Source organism: Copadichromis virginalis, linkage group LG8, assembly GCF_057382275.1.
Source record: "Copadichromis virginalis isolate Kocher_CV1m ecotype Utaka linkage group LG8, C_Virginalis_male_GT1.1, whole genome shotgun sequence".
NCBI lineage: Eukaryota > Metazoa > Chordata > Actinopteri > Cichliformes > Cichlidae > Copadichromis > Copadichromis virginalis.
Window position 1 is genome coordinate 10,005,215 of NC_140625.1, and position 17,085 is coordinate 10,022,299.

Consider the following 17,085-nt stretch of genomic DNA (forward strand, 5'->3'; position numbering starts at 1 on the left):
TTCAAAGCTGGAAAGGCACCTAAAGAAAGCTCCAGCTGATCCATGAGAGAAGAACAACCGCTGCCCAAGTGAAAACCTGTAGTGATCCCATATGTGTCAGGAGTATCGGAGCAGTTGAGACACATTTTTTCTAAACACCGGGTCTCTGTGGCTTTTAGGTCCCCCGACACAAACAGAGTAACATAGTGTACGCTGTTAAGTGCCAGGAGGATTGCCAGGATTTATACATCGGGGAAACCAAACAACCTTTGGCGAAGCAGATGGCACAACACAGAAGAGCTACCTCGTCAGGCCAGGACTCTGCAGTCTATTTACAGCTACAGGCCAGTGGACACTCTTTCAAGGATGGGGATGTACACATCCTGGACAGGGAGGAACGCTGGTTTGAGTGCGGAGTCAAGGAGGCCATTTACGTGAAAAGGGAAAGACCATCTCTGAATCGAGGAGGGGGCCTAAGGGTACATCTTTCACCATCTTACAATGCTGTGATTGCAGCCATTCCCCAACTCTCTGTGAATGGTACTCATGGCCATTGATCAGTGGTCTTTGATCAGTGGTCTTTGATCAGTGGTCTTTGATCAATGGGTTTTGGTCAGTGGTTGTTGATCAATGGTCATGAGAATTTGCATAATTATGATTAAGGAACTGACCTCCCAGCCCATTGTCCCTTCAGTGGGCTGGTTTCAGTCATTATGCAAATGTACTGTTTATAAGATTGGGGAAACCTGCAGTCAGCTGAGACTGAAGAAGTCACTTGGATGAGTGACAAAACGTTTCTCCCACAAAACGCTACGTCCAGATGAACAGAATCAACTTTTGGAGAGAGTCTATTCAGTCTTTTAAATCACGTCTTAAAATTCACTTTTTTACTTTGGCTTTTAATTCGAGTTCAGCATGAGTACCATCAGGCCTGTTTTATGTTTTTATTGTTAATTCACTGCCTTCTTATCTACCTGTATTTGTTTCTAATTTATCTACATTTGTTTCTCTGTCATTTGCTCTTGTGTTTAACCGATTGCGAAGCACTTTGGTCAAGTCTGTTGTTTTTAAATGTGCTATACAAATACATTTTGAATTGAAACACAAACTACATGAGAAAAATAAATAACATAGAATAGAAGCATATAAATGCAGTGAGAGTGGTGGCAGTCAGTCTAGGCTTCACCTTAACTTTGACTACAATGGATTTATTTTGTCACGTTTGTGAATTTTAGAACATTTTTAAAGCAACCATATAGAGGGATAATGTAGTTTTGTTGTTAATTGTACAAAGATTTTTTTCTTTTTAATCTAACCAAGCTAGCTAGCATTAGCTGATAGGCTAGCACCCAAACACCAAACACACACACACACACACACACACACACACACACATACACACACACACACACACTACTTAAAAAAAACACATTACCCATCGTAAAAGAAGCAAAGATCTTAAACTCAAGGTTTAAAAGTGCTCTCCACACAGCTACTTTCATCTTTTATATACAGTCAATGGCTCTGATGCCCTGTTAAAAATTTGTATTCCTCAATCATCTGATACAAACTAGCCACGGCGGTCTACATCCCACCCCAAGCGGACACAGGTATGGCTTTGTCCGAATTACATGATGTGCTGAGCTCGCTTCAAAACAAGGACCCGGGCGCAGCCCTCATTGTAGCAGGAGACTTTAACAAAGCGAACCTCAGACAAGTCATGCCAAACTTTTACCAGCATGTCTCGTGTCCAACGAGAGGGGATCGGATTTTGGATCACTGCTACACGCCATACAAGCAGGGCTACAAAGCTGTCTCACACCCGGCTTTTGGGAAGTCTGACCACAACGCCATCTTCCTCATTCCCCAGTATAAACAAAGCATACGGAGGGAAGACGTGACCAAGAGGGAAGTAAAACGGTGGACTGCCCAATCAGAAGCTACGCTACAGGACGCACTCAACGACGTAGACTGGGACATGTTCAGAGCATGCGCAGTCGACATCAGCGAGTTTACGGAAGTAGCAGTATGCTTCGTCAATATGCTAACGGAGGAGATTATCCCCACTGCGACAGTCACCACATTCCCAAACCAGAAACCGTGGATGGACAGATCGATCCGCACTGCAGTAAACGCCAGGACCGCCTCCTACAACGCGGGTCTCGCCACTGGCGATATGAGCGCCTACAAAGCGGCCTCATACGGCGTGCGGCGCGCGGTGAGAGATGCCAAACGCCGGTACCGGGAACGTGTGGAGTCCCGCTTCCACCAGGGCGACACACGGAGTATGTGGCACGGACTATGCACCATTACGGACTACAAAGCCAGGGACACTGCGCCGATCAACGCCGACTCTGCATTCACCAACGAGCTGAATCGGTTCTACGCCCGTTTCGAGGTTAGCCAGGCGGCTAATGCTATCTACCGCCTGACTACCGAGGACAGTGACGTCATCAGCGAGAGACCGGTGACCAGCATCGTGGAGCATGACGTCCGAGCGGCACTGAGGAGAGTGAACACAAGGAAAGCGGCGGGGCCAGACGGCATCACCGGCCGTCTGCTGCGCTGCTGTGCTGACCAGCTAGCAGGTGTGTTCACTTACATCTTCAACGAGTCCCTGGCGAAGTCTGTGGTCCCCACATGCTTCAAAAGATCCACCATCATCCCTGTGCCCAAGAACAGCAAACCCTCATCCCTGAACGATTACCGGCCAGTTGCACTGACCTCGGTAGTAATGAAGGTGTTTGAGAGGCTGCTGAAGAACATCATCTCCTCCTCCATCCCAGACACCACAGATCCGCTGCAGTTCGCCTACAGATCCAACAGATCCACAGAGGATGCCATCGCCCACGTCCTACACACCACTCTCAGCCACGTGGACAAGAAACAGGGTAACTATGTGCGAATGCTGTTTGTTGATTACAGTTCAGCGTTTAACACAATAGTGCCCTGCAGACTGTTCACAAAGCTGAGGGATCTGGGACTTAACAGCCGTCTGTGTGCATGGGTGTTGGACTTCCTCACTGGCAGAACTCAGGTGGTGAGGGTGGGCAGGTGCTTCTCCAACAGCATCACCATCAACACAGGAGCACCTCAGGGATGTGTCCTCTCGCCACTGCTCTACTCCCTCTACACTTCAGACTGTGTGGCCACCCATGGCTCCAACACCATTGTGAAGTTTGCTGACGACACAGTGGTGTTGGGTGCCATCTCCAACAACGATGAGGCGGCCTACATGGATGAAGTGAAGAATCTGGCATCGTGGTGCCAGGACAACCACCTCCAGCTGAACGTCAGCAAGACCAAGGAGCTGGTGGTGGACTTTAGAAGGGGTCAGCACAGAGACTACAAGCCCATTATCATCAATGGAGCTCCAGTGGAGAGGGTGCAGTCCTTCAAGTATCTTGGTGTCCACATCTCCTCAGACCTGACATGGGCTGCCCACATTCAGGTCCAGACCAAAAAGGCTAGGCAGCGCCTGTATCACCTACGACAACTGAGGAAGTTCAGGGTCTCTCCAAAGATCCTCAGGATTTTCTATACAGGCGCTGTGGAGAGCATCCTCACACAGAACATGACATCGTGGTTCGGGAACAGCTGTGTGAAGGACCAAAAAGCTCTCCAGAGAGTGATCCGTACAGCAGAACGCTGCTGCAGGATTGCTCTCCCCCCGCTTCAGGACACCTACACCAGGAGATGCCGGACTAGAGCAGCGCAGATACTGAAGGACCCGTCCCATCCTGGCAACAAACTGTTCCAACTTCTGCAATCTGGTAGAAGGTTCCACATCTTCCGGGCAAGGACAGAGAGACTCAAGAGGAGCTTCTATCCCCAAGCCATCCGTGCCCTAAACACACACACCCGCCCTCTCACATCATCTATAATTGACTGAGACAGGACTCTTCCAGACACTCTAAACCAAGGCACAATGTACATTTCAATTCCTTTAATTTTAAATATGTTTATATTGTCTATCCTGTAAAATAGTCAGATGTCTATTCATATTAATGTACAGAATTCACCTGCTTGCTGCTACTACTGCACATTCACCCAGTGTATATACTATATGTATATATATATATATATTAGGGGTGCAACGATATTTGTATCGATATTGAACCGTTCGATACAGTGCTTTCGGTTCGGTACGCGTATGTATCGAACAATACAACATTTGTAATTTATTTTATCAACTTTCCTTCTGACGATGCTGTCTGTGTGGAGCGCTCAGTGAATCTGTGTTCGACTACTCCGCCTAGGCTGCACTGTCGAGCGCAGATCCACTGAGCGCTCAACACAGACAGCATCGTCAGAAGGAAGAGCGCAGGGCACCTCCCCCACCCTCATTCAGATCTGGCGTTTGGAATTATTTTGGTTTTCATGTGACGTATGACCCTGAAGGTAAGCGAGTCATGGACTAAAGTAAAACAGTATGTTGGATGTGCCATGCAATGCTCAATTACATGGGTGGGAACTAGTGTGTTAGCGCAGTTAGCTCGTTAACGTGTTGGCCGTCTAGCCCCATGCACGGGGCGATCGGCGGTAGCTCGTTAACGGAGATTTGCCATGTTGTGGTGTTAAGGTCATTTCAACGAGATTAACCTGAAAGCACTAGTGGGAACACAACGAATATGACTGCACATTTACGCCGACATCATCCTAGTGCAAAGACAAAAACAACAAGCATGCTACTAACTTTAGCCGAGTCATTTAGACAGCTGTTAGCACATGATTCTCCTTATGCTGCTGAGAATATAGCCCAGAAGAAGCGGATAGTATAGCTTTTATTTTGGAAAGAGCCATTTCTCTGTAATAAACTCTCTTTTCCAAAGATGCATGATTCCTCAATCAGATACAGGGCTTGCAATATCGCTAGCCTGACGTCCTGGGGCTAGCGATTTTTTCAGTCGGGCTACCAAAATCTATCTCTTCCCTGCCCGTCGGGCTATTGTAAGAAGGAAAAATATATGTCAATGCTTTTGCATTCTTTCAGAAATGTAGCTGGGTAATTATGTCATTGGCATCGGTGAGCCACTGTCAATATGTGACATATTGAAATCGCGTTTGAATTTGCGCTTGTTTTTTTGCTTTCACTTTGCAATCGTGCGAACTGTGTATAGAGAGCGACAGCACTGATCTGTGAGTGATGATAATTTGTGCACCAATTCCTCTGACATCGTCTTATTAATCGTTAGCTTACTATGCAAACATGACAAGTGAAATCTCCCGCAGCTTAAACATGTGAGAGGTTGATCGCGCAGAGAATCGCTGAGCTTATGTGAGTGCGCGTGTAAAAGCAGCAGGATTTATATTTGACTACGATGACCTGGATGACTGAGAACCTTCACAGACAGATATATATTTTAGTTCTGCTGAGCCAAATAAGACAGGTCAGGGTGAAGAAGTGACAGCCAAAGAAAAGCTTACCACAAAACGGAGAAGTTATGACAAATCAGACTATAAGGCAAAAAGAAAGTGCAGCTTTATGGTTTCATGGACAAAATAATTTCTGTGGCTGCAATATGACAAGCTAAATAACCAGGGCTGCACATAAGTGGTCCACAGGTGCGCATTCGCTGTCAAAATAAAAAACACGCACAAGGGTTAGGGTTAAATTTAAAAACTGTACTTTTGAGTTAAAATATATATTTATAATTTTAATAAATGACAAATTAAAAAGGCATGAACATTTTTTTTGTATCGAAAAAATATCGAACCGTGACACCAAAGTATCGAACCGAACCGAACCGTGAATTTTGTGTATCGTTGCACCCCTAATATATATATATAATGTTCTTCCTCTACACCCCCCCCCCCCCCCCCCCCAATTTCTGCACATGTCGAGGAGCGTGTCAGGCTACATTTCACTGTGTGTTATACTTGTATAACTATGCATGTGACAAATAAAGAACCTTGAACCTTGAACCTAGCTCATAAATAAATAAGGTCTTTAAAAAAACCTGTTGTTTCCATCTTGAAGCTCTGACTGCCATTTTTCCTTGGTTAAGTGGGATTTCCTACAATCCACAATCCCAGAAAACACCAAAAGAACCATAAAGTTACATAAAGGCATTGAATGATTTCTGTTTCATGGCTGTTGCTCCTGCTGAGTTTAAAGCATTTAATTTCAGATCCCATTCACCCCTTTTCTACTGTTTCCATCTTCATCTTATCTCAATTCATGAGATTTTTTCTATTTTACTGCTGCTTTTTTAAATACTTTGATAGTTTGATTATTTTTGTCAGACAGCAGAAGAAGTTTGCAAATAAAATGTGTTTCATAGCAAAAGTAAACCATTCAAAAGTGGTTATTTTCCTTAAATATGGTGGGTTTTTTTGTTTTACTGGCAACACTAATCTGCTTTCTTGTTAATTCTCCTCTCAGCTGCTCTGTCATCAGTGTCATGCTGGTTTGCTTTACAACAGAACCTGCCATTGTGGCCAAACACTGATTCCTTTCAGTGTAAAGCAGAATTACAGTGAACCTATCAGCCGCACTGACTTACAGGAACTATAAAGGTCATTCTTGAGTCATCAGGATGTTTATCAGAGGAGTGTCTGCACTCCCTGTGGGATAAATACAGGGAATTGTTATGCAAAGCAGACTTTCATCCAGAATAGATGAAGCTCAATCCTCTCAGCGCAGAGCTTGGTGGCTTGTGTGTGTTTGGCTCTAGGTATTGGAGGTTTTAAATCAAATCCCTCTTTAACTGGACCCTCATCCACTTACCTAACGCTCACCTTGCACACACAGCTCACGCCTAAACCTCCTCTAATTCTATGTTATGTGTGTGACTCACCTAATATTTTCTACCATAAACTACTATTGCGAACCTGGTCACCCCATGGCCTGACAGACACGTCACAGCACCCACTTGGAGCAGAGTCAGCGAGAGGTGTTACAAGATGAGGAAGGTTTCCAAAGCTTAGCGCTGTACGAAGCATTGAAGGATTACTGAATGGGTCGTCATAGGCGCCATGGGTCTGGGGATCTGGTCCACAGCCTTTGTTGGAAAGTCAGTAAAAACTGCAGGCAAGCATGTAGAGAGAGGGACATAAATACAAATAAAAAATCATCACAAATGACCACAAGCAGATGATATAAGCGAACACTCGAAGACCACAAGCAACCACCATCAGAGAACAAATGGCCGCAGAGATATAAGAACAGAGAATGTCCACACATGCACAAAACTATCCAAAGAAAACAAAAAGGAAACATCCGTAAATATCCGTGAAATGGCCACAAACATACAAAGTATATTTAAAAAGTCTGCAAAAAAATGCAAAATGTCTACAACCAAATTCAAACAATCACAAACATACACTTGCTTTATAAAGTACACCTGTCAAGCTGCTCATACCTAATGCACTAGATATCTAATCGGCCAATCACATGGTAGTCAATGCTTTTAGACATGTAGCAGTTGTGGTCAAGATGGCCTGCTGAAGTTGGTCTGAGTATTTCAGAAACTGCTGATCTGCTGGGATTTTCCCACATCTCTAGAGTTAAAAGAAAGAATGAAAACATCCAGTGAGCTGCACTTGTCTGAGTGAAACAGCCAGATTGCTTCAAACGGAAAGAAATTTGCCATCAGCAGCATGAAAGCACGGATCCATCCTGCCTTGTGTCAACATTTACGTCTGGTTGTGGTGGGGCGAGTATTGTTGCTGATCATGTCCATCCCTTTTTGATCACAGTGTACCCATCTTCTGATGGCTACTTCCAGCAGGATAACACAACATGCCACAAACCTAAAACCATCTCACACCTGTGCTTTAAACGTAACATTAAGTTCCCTGTATTCAAATGTATCTCCACAGTCACCAGATCTCGATCCAATCAAGCGCCTTTCGGATGTGATGAAAAAAGAGGGTTCACGTAGAGCCAATAAATCTGACCTGCAGCAACTACGTGATGCTATCAAATCGACAAGGATTAAAAGAACTGTTGCATCCACGTCACAACAAATTTGCTCTGAAGGCATGATGTGTACTCAAAATGACCTCAAAAGAGAATATCCACCAAAAAGATGCAAGGAAGTCACAAAGACACAAAAAAGCCACATCAAAAGGAGCATCACGTGTGGTTATCTGCATTGCCAGGTCATTGAAAATTGAGATTGTCCATCCATCCATCCATCTTCATCCGCTTTATCCGGGACCGGGTCGCGGGGGCAGCAGCCTAAGCAAAGAGGCCCAGACCTCCCTCTCCGCAGCCACCTCCTCCAGCTTATCCGGGGGAATACCAAGGCGTTCCCAGGCCAGCCGAGAGATATAAGACTGAAAATTGAGATTGTTCACAAGGAAATCATTTCTGACAGCTTATGTCACCTGCACATGTAGACTTCTCACCCCATAAGTAGAGCTGGGCGATAGAACGATAACGATATGTATCGCGATATAACTTTTACTCGATAGAGAAATTAAGCTATCGCGATAAACCTCACCGCTCTTGTCCTCTTAAAAAAAAAAAAGGTCAGCCAATCCAAATTAAGTAGCGCAGAGCCGAACCAATCACAGCTGCAGCATCACGTCGCGTGGCTTGTTAGGTACAGCACAAGTGCCAAGCCGCACGTGTGTTTGTTTGGGAAGCAGCCAGCGGGTAATGGAGCCAGCGCGTAATGGAGGAAATGAGTGTGCCGACTAGAAAAATCAACCGAGCGTGACCGAAGAGAAAACAGATGATGGTTCCAATGCCGGAGAGATTGTCGAACGGAAGAGCCAAAGAAGTTCCGTAGTGTGAAGGTATTTTGGCTATTTCAAGTCTGACAAAAAACAGAGTAGCGTGCACTGTAAATTGTGCCGAAAGCAAGTCTGGAAATACAATAAACTGGTGCATGCGTCACACTGTGCGCCACGTTATTGTTTCGGTGAAATGAATTTCTACAATACTGTTACTGTTAATTCTACTCTCTGCAGTGTTTAAATGCTTACATATACACACAGTTACTGTCCCTCCACACATACGACTCGGTTCTGCTTCTATGCCCCAGCTTTGTTTACTTTTTCCCACCGAGGCTTCTAGACTTCTGATTGGCCAACAATGTAGCGCCACCTGCTGCTTTGGCATGTTCATAGCAGCGTTTTCCTTCATTTCTGCCTTTATGTGTGGACGGGATTATTTTTTAAAACGAAAACGGAAAATCTCCGTTTTCAAAAACACCCGTGTACGTGTGGACGTAGCCTCAGTCTCTGACTGGAAGCGCTAATTCGTCATTCGGCTTTTGTCAGACTAAAGTAACTGTTAAAACTGTTTGAAAAGCTCAGCTATACAACAAGGAGAGATTGAGAATTTCCTTTTAGTTCTCAGTTTATTTGATATTGACAAAAGTTAGTCAGTTTTGTCTGTTCTTCTGTAAAACAAACTAAGATTTATTTTTAGAATTAATATTTTGTTTCTAAGTGGAATTGACAATTTAGTCTGTTTCGTTTGTTCTATTTTGAAACTTAAACGCTTTAGCGGCTGCCTTTTGTGTAGTTTGCAATATTTGCCTTTATTTATCTGAAAAAGTCTCATGTTCCTTAAGTACATCTACCCTGTTGAACTTATTATGGGAAATAAATATTTAAATAAAAACAAGCTGCTGATTATTTCACATTTTACTTGTGAGCAACGGCACATTTAAATCTTACAAATATAGTTATTTGGCTTATATCGTGATAGATATCGTTATCGCCTGAAATGAAAAAAACATATCGTGATATGAAAAAATCTTATATCGCCCAGCTCTACCCATAAGCAGTGATGTTTGTGGGATTCATGGAGCTAAGTTAATGTTTCCATAATGTGTTGTTAGTGTGCTCATTTTAAAAGTGAAAATGTGTTTCTTGAAAACCCTGCAATACCAAAATCAGAGGCCTGGGTGAAGTGAGACGGCGGCAGATGGAGTGCTGGATGTACATTCCCACATATACAGAGCACATAAGGACATGGACAGCTGCACATGAGCAGGCATGTTTGTAAAGCCAATTAGGCGTACTCTGTTCGCAGAATCAACACACTGACTAGACCAGCCAATAAACCAGATCCGCTGTAATCAGCAGACTGTCAGAGCTCTGACTGTACCCGACTGCAGCTTAGGTGAATCTCCCGTGGAGCCACAGGGTATTAGATGCTGATATGAGTTCTGTCAGAGGAAGATTTTCCCAGACCTTTGACTGGAAGTCTGGGGAGTTTGATTTATTTTCTGAAAAATGAAAAACAGAAATGTTTCTCTCTAATATTTAAGAACCTCAACCTGTGTAATTGTGTGTCTTTGAAGTTAGTCTGTCTTTGCACTGATGTTCTTTAAGTGAACTAGGGTGCCATGATAGCCTGGTACTCAATGATAACTGGGATATTGTGATAGAAAAAAGGAAGGAGAAAAAGATACATGTGTTTATGAAACTCAAGTTTCAAGTCTTTCAAGTTTTCTGTAATAATTTTTACAATATTATACCTATATTATCAAGTTAGATTTTCTGTTAGCCAAATTTTACTTACTCATGTTGGTTGGAAAATAATCTGAAGTTTATTTTTCCCCTCATAACAACTGTGCACAGGATGATTTCTTCAGATGACTCTTCACTTAAAAGGCTTCGATGCTTACAGTTATGCAGAGTCAGGCTTGGAAAGGCTGCTCTTTGTGACAGGTGGGTGCTCTCATACATGGGTGTAGCTGCCAGATGTCATCTAGGCTTCACCTCTGCTAAACCCGTGTCTCTGAGCTGGACCTCGTCAGTGTTTGTGGCCTCATAAGCTCTCCTGTGATATTCAGTTTGCATACTTGGATTATTCAAATGAATGATTAATATAATATGCTACATCTATACAATTTTTCCCACATTGGATATGACAGTAAGAGTTTGTATACCTCTATTAAAGTCTCCCTCTACAGCCTGTTGTTTCTTAGATTGTGCAATGAAACTGAATTTAAAACAAAACATAGATCGTCTGTCGTCTAGGCAACCACCAAGATCCCATTGCCTACAGACATTCAGTAAAATGTGCTGGTCATTGGAGAGTGTTAATAAATATCTTTAACTAAATATAAAAGTTTACATTATGGAAGAAGTTATGAATGAGAAGGTCAAATACTTTTCCACTAAAAAGTCATCGTCTACTTTGACTAGGGTTGTTTTTAACAACCATTTATTAAAACCTATGTTTTGCTTTTATTTTATTTTTTACTGCAATTCTGTTCGAATAGCTTTTATAGTTTTAATTCAACATATACTAAAAATAAAAGTCTTTCCTTACAGTGGGTTTGTGGGCATATTATTTTGAAATGTATCCAATCACAGCACTACAAAAGGCACAAAACCTGTGATGTCATCACATGGACACAAAGCATTTCACTACATGTTGTACCCCGTATGATTTTGTATGTGCCAAATAAAGTTTGTTTATATGTTTTTTGTTGTTTAAATGCATAAAGTGGGGAGAAATTCGGCCAACTTAAACAACTTGGTTGTTAAAACAAAGATAAGGCAGACGCAGAGAAATGCGGACGCAAACGCTGAAGCATCTAAAATGGCAGAAGCAAAAATGGAAACAGCCGTCAGACCAAAAATAAGGATTTTGCAAAGACCGAAAAATTAGCATGAAAACCCCAAAACCCCAAATCCTGAAACATGTCCTGTGGCACAAGCTCAAACAGAAGAAACCCAAGAAAAAAAAAGTGTCTGAAGAACCCAGAAGACCGATTACTCGGGCATATGCTCGGGCTCTTCTAGAAGCTCAAAACAACACGGCTGATGGAACAAACCAGAGGAATGAAGAAATGCAAGAAAACACCGAAGCAACTTCCGATAGGGAAGACCCTGAATCCCTCACAATTTCAGAAGCAAAGGAGGATATGAATATGGAGACAAAGGGAAATGCGAATAACCCCAGCCGGCAAAACCCTGGGCATAATGGATGGACTTGGCAACATCAGCCCAATCCCAGATTTAGACCCCATCAGGACAGACTCCAGTTTAATCCATGGAGTGAGATTGCTGCTCTCAGACATCAACTTCAAGCCTCCCAAAACCATCAGAACGAGCTTTATTGGAAACTGGTAGCTGCTAATAAGAGGGCTTCTTATTATCAGTCTAAGGTGAACAAACGTCATGCACAGACAAACTACGACAAAAAGAATGCATGAAGAAACAATTAAAGAGCTCATAGAGCAGCTGGAGGAGGCTTCTAATAATAAGCCTGATAACAGGGAAAAATAGGTTCGCACAAAAGACAACCAAGCAGTTGTCATACTGGATGACATTATCCGTGTCCTGCACGAAGATGTCAGCAACCCTACCACAGAGCAGTGCATGGATTCTTCAAAGCAAAGCACAAAGGCTTCACACATGGACTCCGTAGGCCTGAAGAAGGCTGAATTTGAGGTCCAATGCAGGACTCAACAAGAGCAGATAGAAATGCTCCAACAACAGCTCCTAGAAGCTCAAAACCAACTCAAAGAACAGGCGGTTAAACATAGGCAGGACCAGGAGACACTGAACATGGAAATCAGTGAGCTTAAATCCCAGCTCTGCAGCAACAAGGCCCTTCATGACATGAAGGTAGAGACTGATCAAGAGCTGAAAGCAGCCAAAGCGTCCTACCTTAAAATCACACAAGAGCAAAATGAACAAAATTCCACCATTGCAAATGAAAAATCTGAGCCTCTGGTGGAAAAAGACGCTGGAGAACAGGACAAAGAAGAAGAGGACTCCCTGCTAAAGACTGCAGTGTCTGTACATAACTCTTTACAACAAACAGAAGACAGACAGAAAATGACTACTAGCAAGCCAGCTGAAGTCAAAACTGAAGCTAAGACTGTGCAAGAGAAAAAAACAAAGAAGAAGAGGAAGTGGGGCTGCTTGGGCTTTTTAGCTGTGCCAGTCCCAGATAGACAGATTAGACAATTGTGGGGGGAACAAATAAAAAAAAAAAGGGAAAAAATAGATTTCATATAGATTTCTAATAACATACCATTTGATGTCAACATATTTTTGTTACATTTGCAGTGCTAGTGGTGTTATATTCTTATAATTCTGTTCATCTTATATCATCTTATATCCTTCTGCCTTGCTTCACATATTTACTGCTGCTTGGCTAGCTTTACTCATGCTTGCATCAGCAAAGGTAGAAACAGCCATGCATCGGCCAGTCTAAATACAAAACATTAGCTAAGTTATTGGCTAATGAGTGAGATGCTAAACTGAGGGGTAAAAGTAGAACATGTAATTTAAAAAAGAATGGTTGTAGCCACCAGACGCTAACAGTCCTTCTAGTAAAGACCAAACCAAACAAAAAAGCCTTTGACTGTTTTGAGAGGAACATCGCTTTTTAGTAATGGGATGCAGAGTCATGATGCACTTCACTCAGCTTTATCACTCTCTGTGTTTATGCACCACTGTGCATTAGTTAATAATAACTTATGATTAAATTAGTTAATATTAATCTCTGTCTCTCCTTTATCCCATGTTCCTCCCCTTGTGCTCAACCGGTCGTGGCAGATAGGTGCCCCTGTCTGAGCCCAGTTTTTCCTGTTAAAACTGAGTTTTTCCTTCCCACTGTCGCAAAAGCACTTTCTCATAAGAAGTCATCTGATTGTGTGATTTTCTCTGTATTATTGTAGTTTCTATACCTTACAATTTAAAAGTGCCTTGAGGCAACTGTTGTTTTTATTTGCTGCTATATAAATAAAATCAAATTGAACTTAATCTTTCCATAATTTATAGAAAGCCTCTCATTTCAGTGTGGTTTGAAAAGAAATACCCCACTGAGAAACAGAAACGGAAACATAGTCAACAAATCAGGCTGTTACATTGAAGTCATGTCTTTCTTTCTTTTAAAAATGTTCTGCTGTTACAGAAAAGTGAAATTTCAGAAGCTATTTGCAAAATTCAAATTCAAAATTCAGGTTTTTGTCTCCTGGGTTTGAGTCGCTGAGAGAGCAGCTTTAGGGATATTGATGCAAAAAAAAAAAAGAGGCAGCTCACCAGCAAAGCAGCAAACAATAAATAAATCAATCAATTGAATTATGTGTTTACGCTTCTCTTAAACTTGTATGTCTTGTGCTGTACCATAGTCTCTCATTATCCGTTTAGGGCACTTTGTAATTATATTTTAAGAGCCATTTAAATAACATTTTATATTTTGGCATAATGACACGGATAAGTCAGAAATCACCGCAGATATTTTCTTCGGGACAAACCAAATAAATGTTTGGCTGTCACAGTAGAGGGGCAGTAACATTCCTAATGGAATCACACACACGCACACATAACTCTAATCATGCACAATTACTGCTGGCCTATATTGCTACATCCAAACCGCGTGACATGGCAGGATAATAGGAACATGACAATTTATGAGGAAAGATGAGGTCCTATCGCTTTGCCCCTGCTGTGTGTTTTTGTCATTCTGTGGTTTGTGATGACATCTGACTGTCACTGTGGATTTGAAGCAGAAACGGTATACTGGTGTTTCTCCATTTGTGCATTATTAACATGAATCTTTCTACATCTTCACATCTGACTAAAAATTTGTCAATCTTCTTTCACAGGAAATGATGTAGGTACAGTTTGAAGTTCCAGTGAAGTGTTAAATTAGATGCAGGAAAAAAACCACAAACTTCCTTCCTTCCTTCCTTCCTTCCTTCCCTGGTTTTATTTTATCAAGAATTTTGGTGGGTTTGCAGGCATCTTTGTTTTGTGTTGCTCATTACTTCATTGCTCACGCTTCCCCACTGCTGATAATACCGACACTACAGCTCATGGTTTCTTGTGAAATACATTAGTGGTTATGTCACGGCCAGAATGGCCAGTGTTTTTGTGGAGCAGACCTAAAGGCAGACAAGCGAGAGACGGAACTGAATCATTAACAAAAAGTGAGCCGTTTATTTTGGGCTGATGTCAAAAACAGAGAACAAGGCTAAACGTACTGGGAGCAGCTAAATTACTATGATAACTGGAACATGAAAGCAAAACTGAACAGGTATATGCGAAACATGAACCTGAGCAGTAGAAATAAAACTCTGTGACCAGTCGTGACTTGACGTGGAGACAACAAACAACCTGACAAAGAACAGAGAAGGAAAGAGGACTCAAATACACAGAAGGGTAATAAGGGAAGTGGAAACACCTGGGGAAACACAGCTGACACAAATGAACCTGAACACCACAGGGGAAACAAAACTAAACACACTGAACATGGAATACGACACACCTTCTCATTTAATGTTTTTTCTTTACTTTCATTCTACATTATAGATTCTCACTGAAGGCATCAAAACTATGAATGAGCACATATGAAATGATGTATTAAACAAAAAAGTCTGAAATAACTCAAAGCACCCCATCACTCTCCTTCCTGGTCAAACAGCCTGGAGGTGTGTTTGGGGTCATTGCAAACCGGATTGGATGGTATGTCGCTGCAGGATGCTGTGGTAGTCATGCTGGTTCAGTGGGCCTTCAATTTTGAATAAACCCTCAAGGTGTCACCAGCAAAGCACCCCAACACCGTCACACCTGAATTTGCAGTCTTTCTGCTTTTGCTTCAAATACAGGGACCAGGTCTGCAACCACTTGCAGTCTTCAAAGCAACTTTGGTGACAGTACTAAAAGTCCTTTGTGATTATAGGGGGATTAACCATAGAAGAAAAAATCCACTGATGAAACAACCCAGACATTCAGTATGTTCAGATAGCTTCATTTTTTTGGACTCATAATGTTGGACCAACTGAAGGAGCCCTGGATCTTAACGATGACATCATCGGTTTATATAAGGTAGGCACTGGGCATCACTTCACATGCCTTTTTTCCTACCCAGGAACAGAGTAAATCTGGACTCGTCAGATCACATGACCCTTTTTCCATTGCTCCAGACACTAGTCTTTATGCTCCCTAGCAACCTGAGGCCTGTTTCTTTTTTTCCAGATTAGCCTCACTGAGAAGTGGTTTTCTTGAGGCTTTTACTTTCACACTGAAGACGTTGGTTCACCACTTTTCTTTCTGCTATTCATAGTGTGTTGGGCTGTTCTTAATCTGGTTTTAGTAGTTTCAACAACCTCATTAGTTGTCTTCTTTGCTTGATGCATGCCAGTAGTTTGACCCTTCTGAAAAAACAAATATGTTTTCCACAACCACACAATATGTCTTCCATTTGCTTTCTAGGGGCATGATGATAGGATGTGGGGATTTGTGCAAGCAAGGCTTCCAGAAAATATGGAAAAGTGAGGGACATGAGTGCATTTGAAGCATGAGAACGGAGCAAGCCTGTGTGTGTCCTGGCTGTGCAGCTAGCTGAAGTAAATGCTGTGTAACTGTGAGAAATGTATCTGATCCCAGAGTTTGGTCACATCATGTCTCCTGTGTCTTTATACGTGAACTCACCCGCTCTTCCTTCCAGTGATGTGAAGCTTTTATTAGGAAGTGGAGGTCACAGTGGACGTAGATTTATTTAGTTACTTATTTTCTGAATGGAGAGTATCAATGATTTCCTCAGAAGCAACATTTTATTTTCCCCACGATCTTTAATCAAAAGAATATTTTTAATACAAAAACTATTGTAGTTGAATTGAATGTAAATCATTTTCATATTTCAAAAAAATGAAAAAATATATTAAGATACAAAATGACAGCTACTTACTTGCATTCCTTAAAAGAAAAAAAAAAAGTTTTAGTGGTTGAATATTAAATTTGAAATACATATTGCTTGTCAAGGAAATACACAGACTTTAAAAACTTTTTAAAACTTGCTTCACCCAATTAATGTCTTTTCTATGAACATAATTTTGCAGACATGTAACTGGTCAGTGAGCAGTAATTTCATATCTACTGATCTTTTATCATGAACCTGATCCAGTCCAGGTTAGGTCTGCAGTGTAAGTTATCATTACACTGGTTTTAAAATGCTAAAGACGCAGGCTTAAAGTGACCTCAGTACGCTCAAATCTGCTGTAGTACAGGCCTCTGATGAGGTCATGCAGTGATAACACACATAAATATCACATTCAACAGCTGAAAATAACATGTAACCCATGAGCAGTACAATAACTGCTATTTTTCAACCCTTTCTAATTGCACCTCTGCAGCACAATTCTGTTGCTCTATGGCAGCTTTTAATGAAACCGT

At 42.0% G+C, this 17,085-nt stretch overlaps 1 long non-coding RNA gene across 1 annotated transcript; it reads right to left on the minus strand.

Moving 5' to 3' along the window:
• Positions 1-10,474: 10,474 nt before the first annotated feature.
• On the minus strand, positions 10,475-10,891 carry LOC146702709 (uncharacterized). The gene is made up of 2 exons (XR_014922079.1): positions 10,836-10,891; positions 10,475-10,726 (listed from the first exon to the last, which is right to left on the minus strand). It is a non-coding gene; the product is annotated as an uncharacterized LOC146702709 (long non-coding RNA).
• Between the last annotated feature and the right edge of the window lie 6,194 nt (positions 10,892-17,085).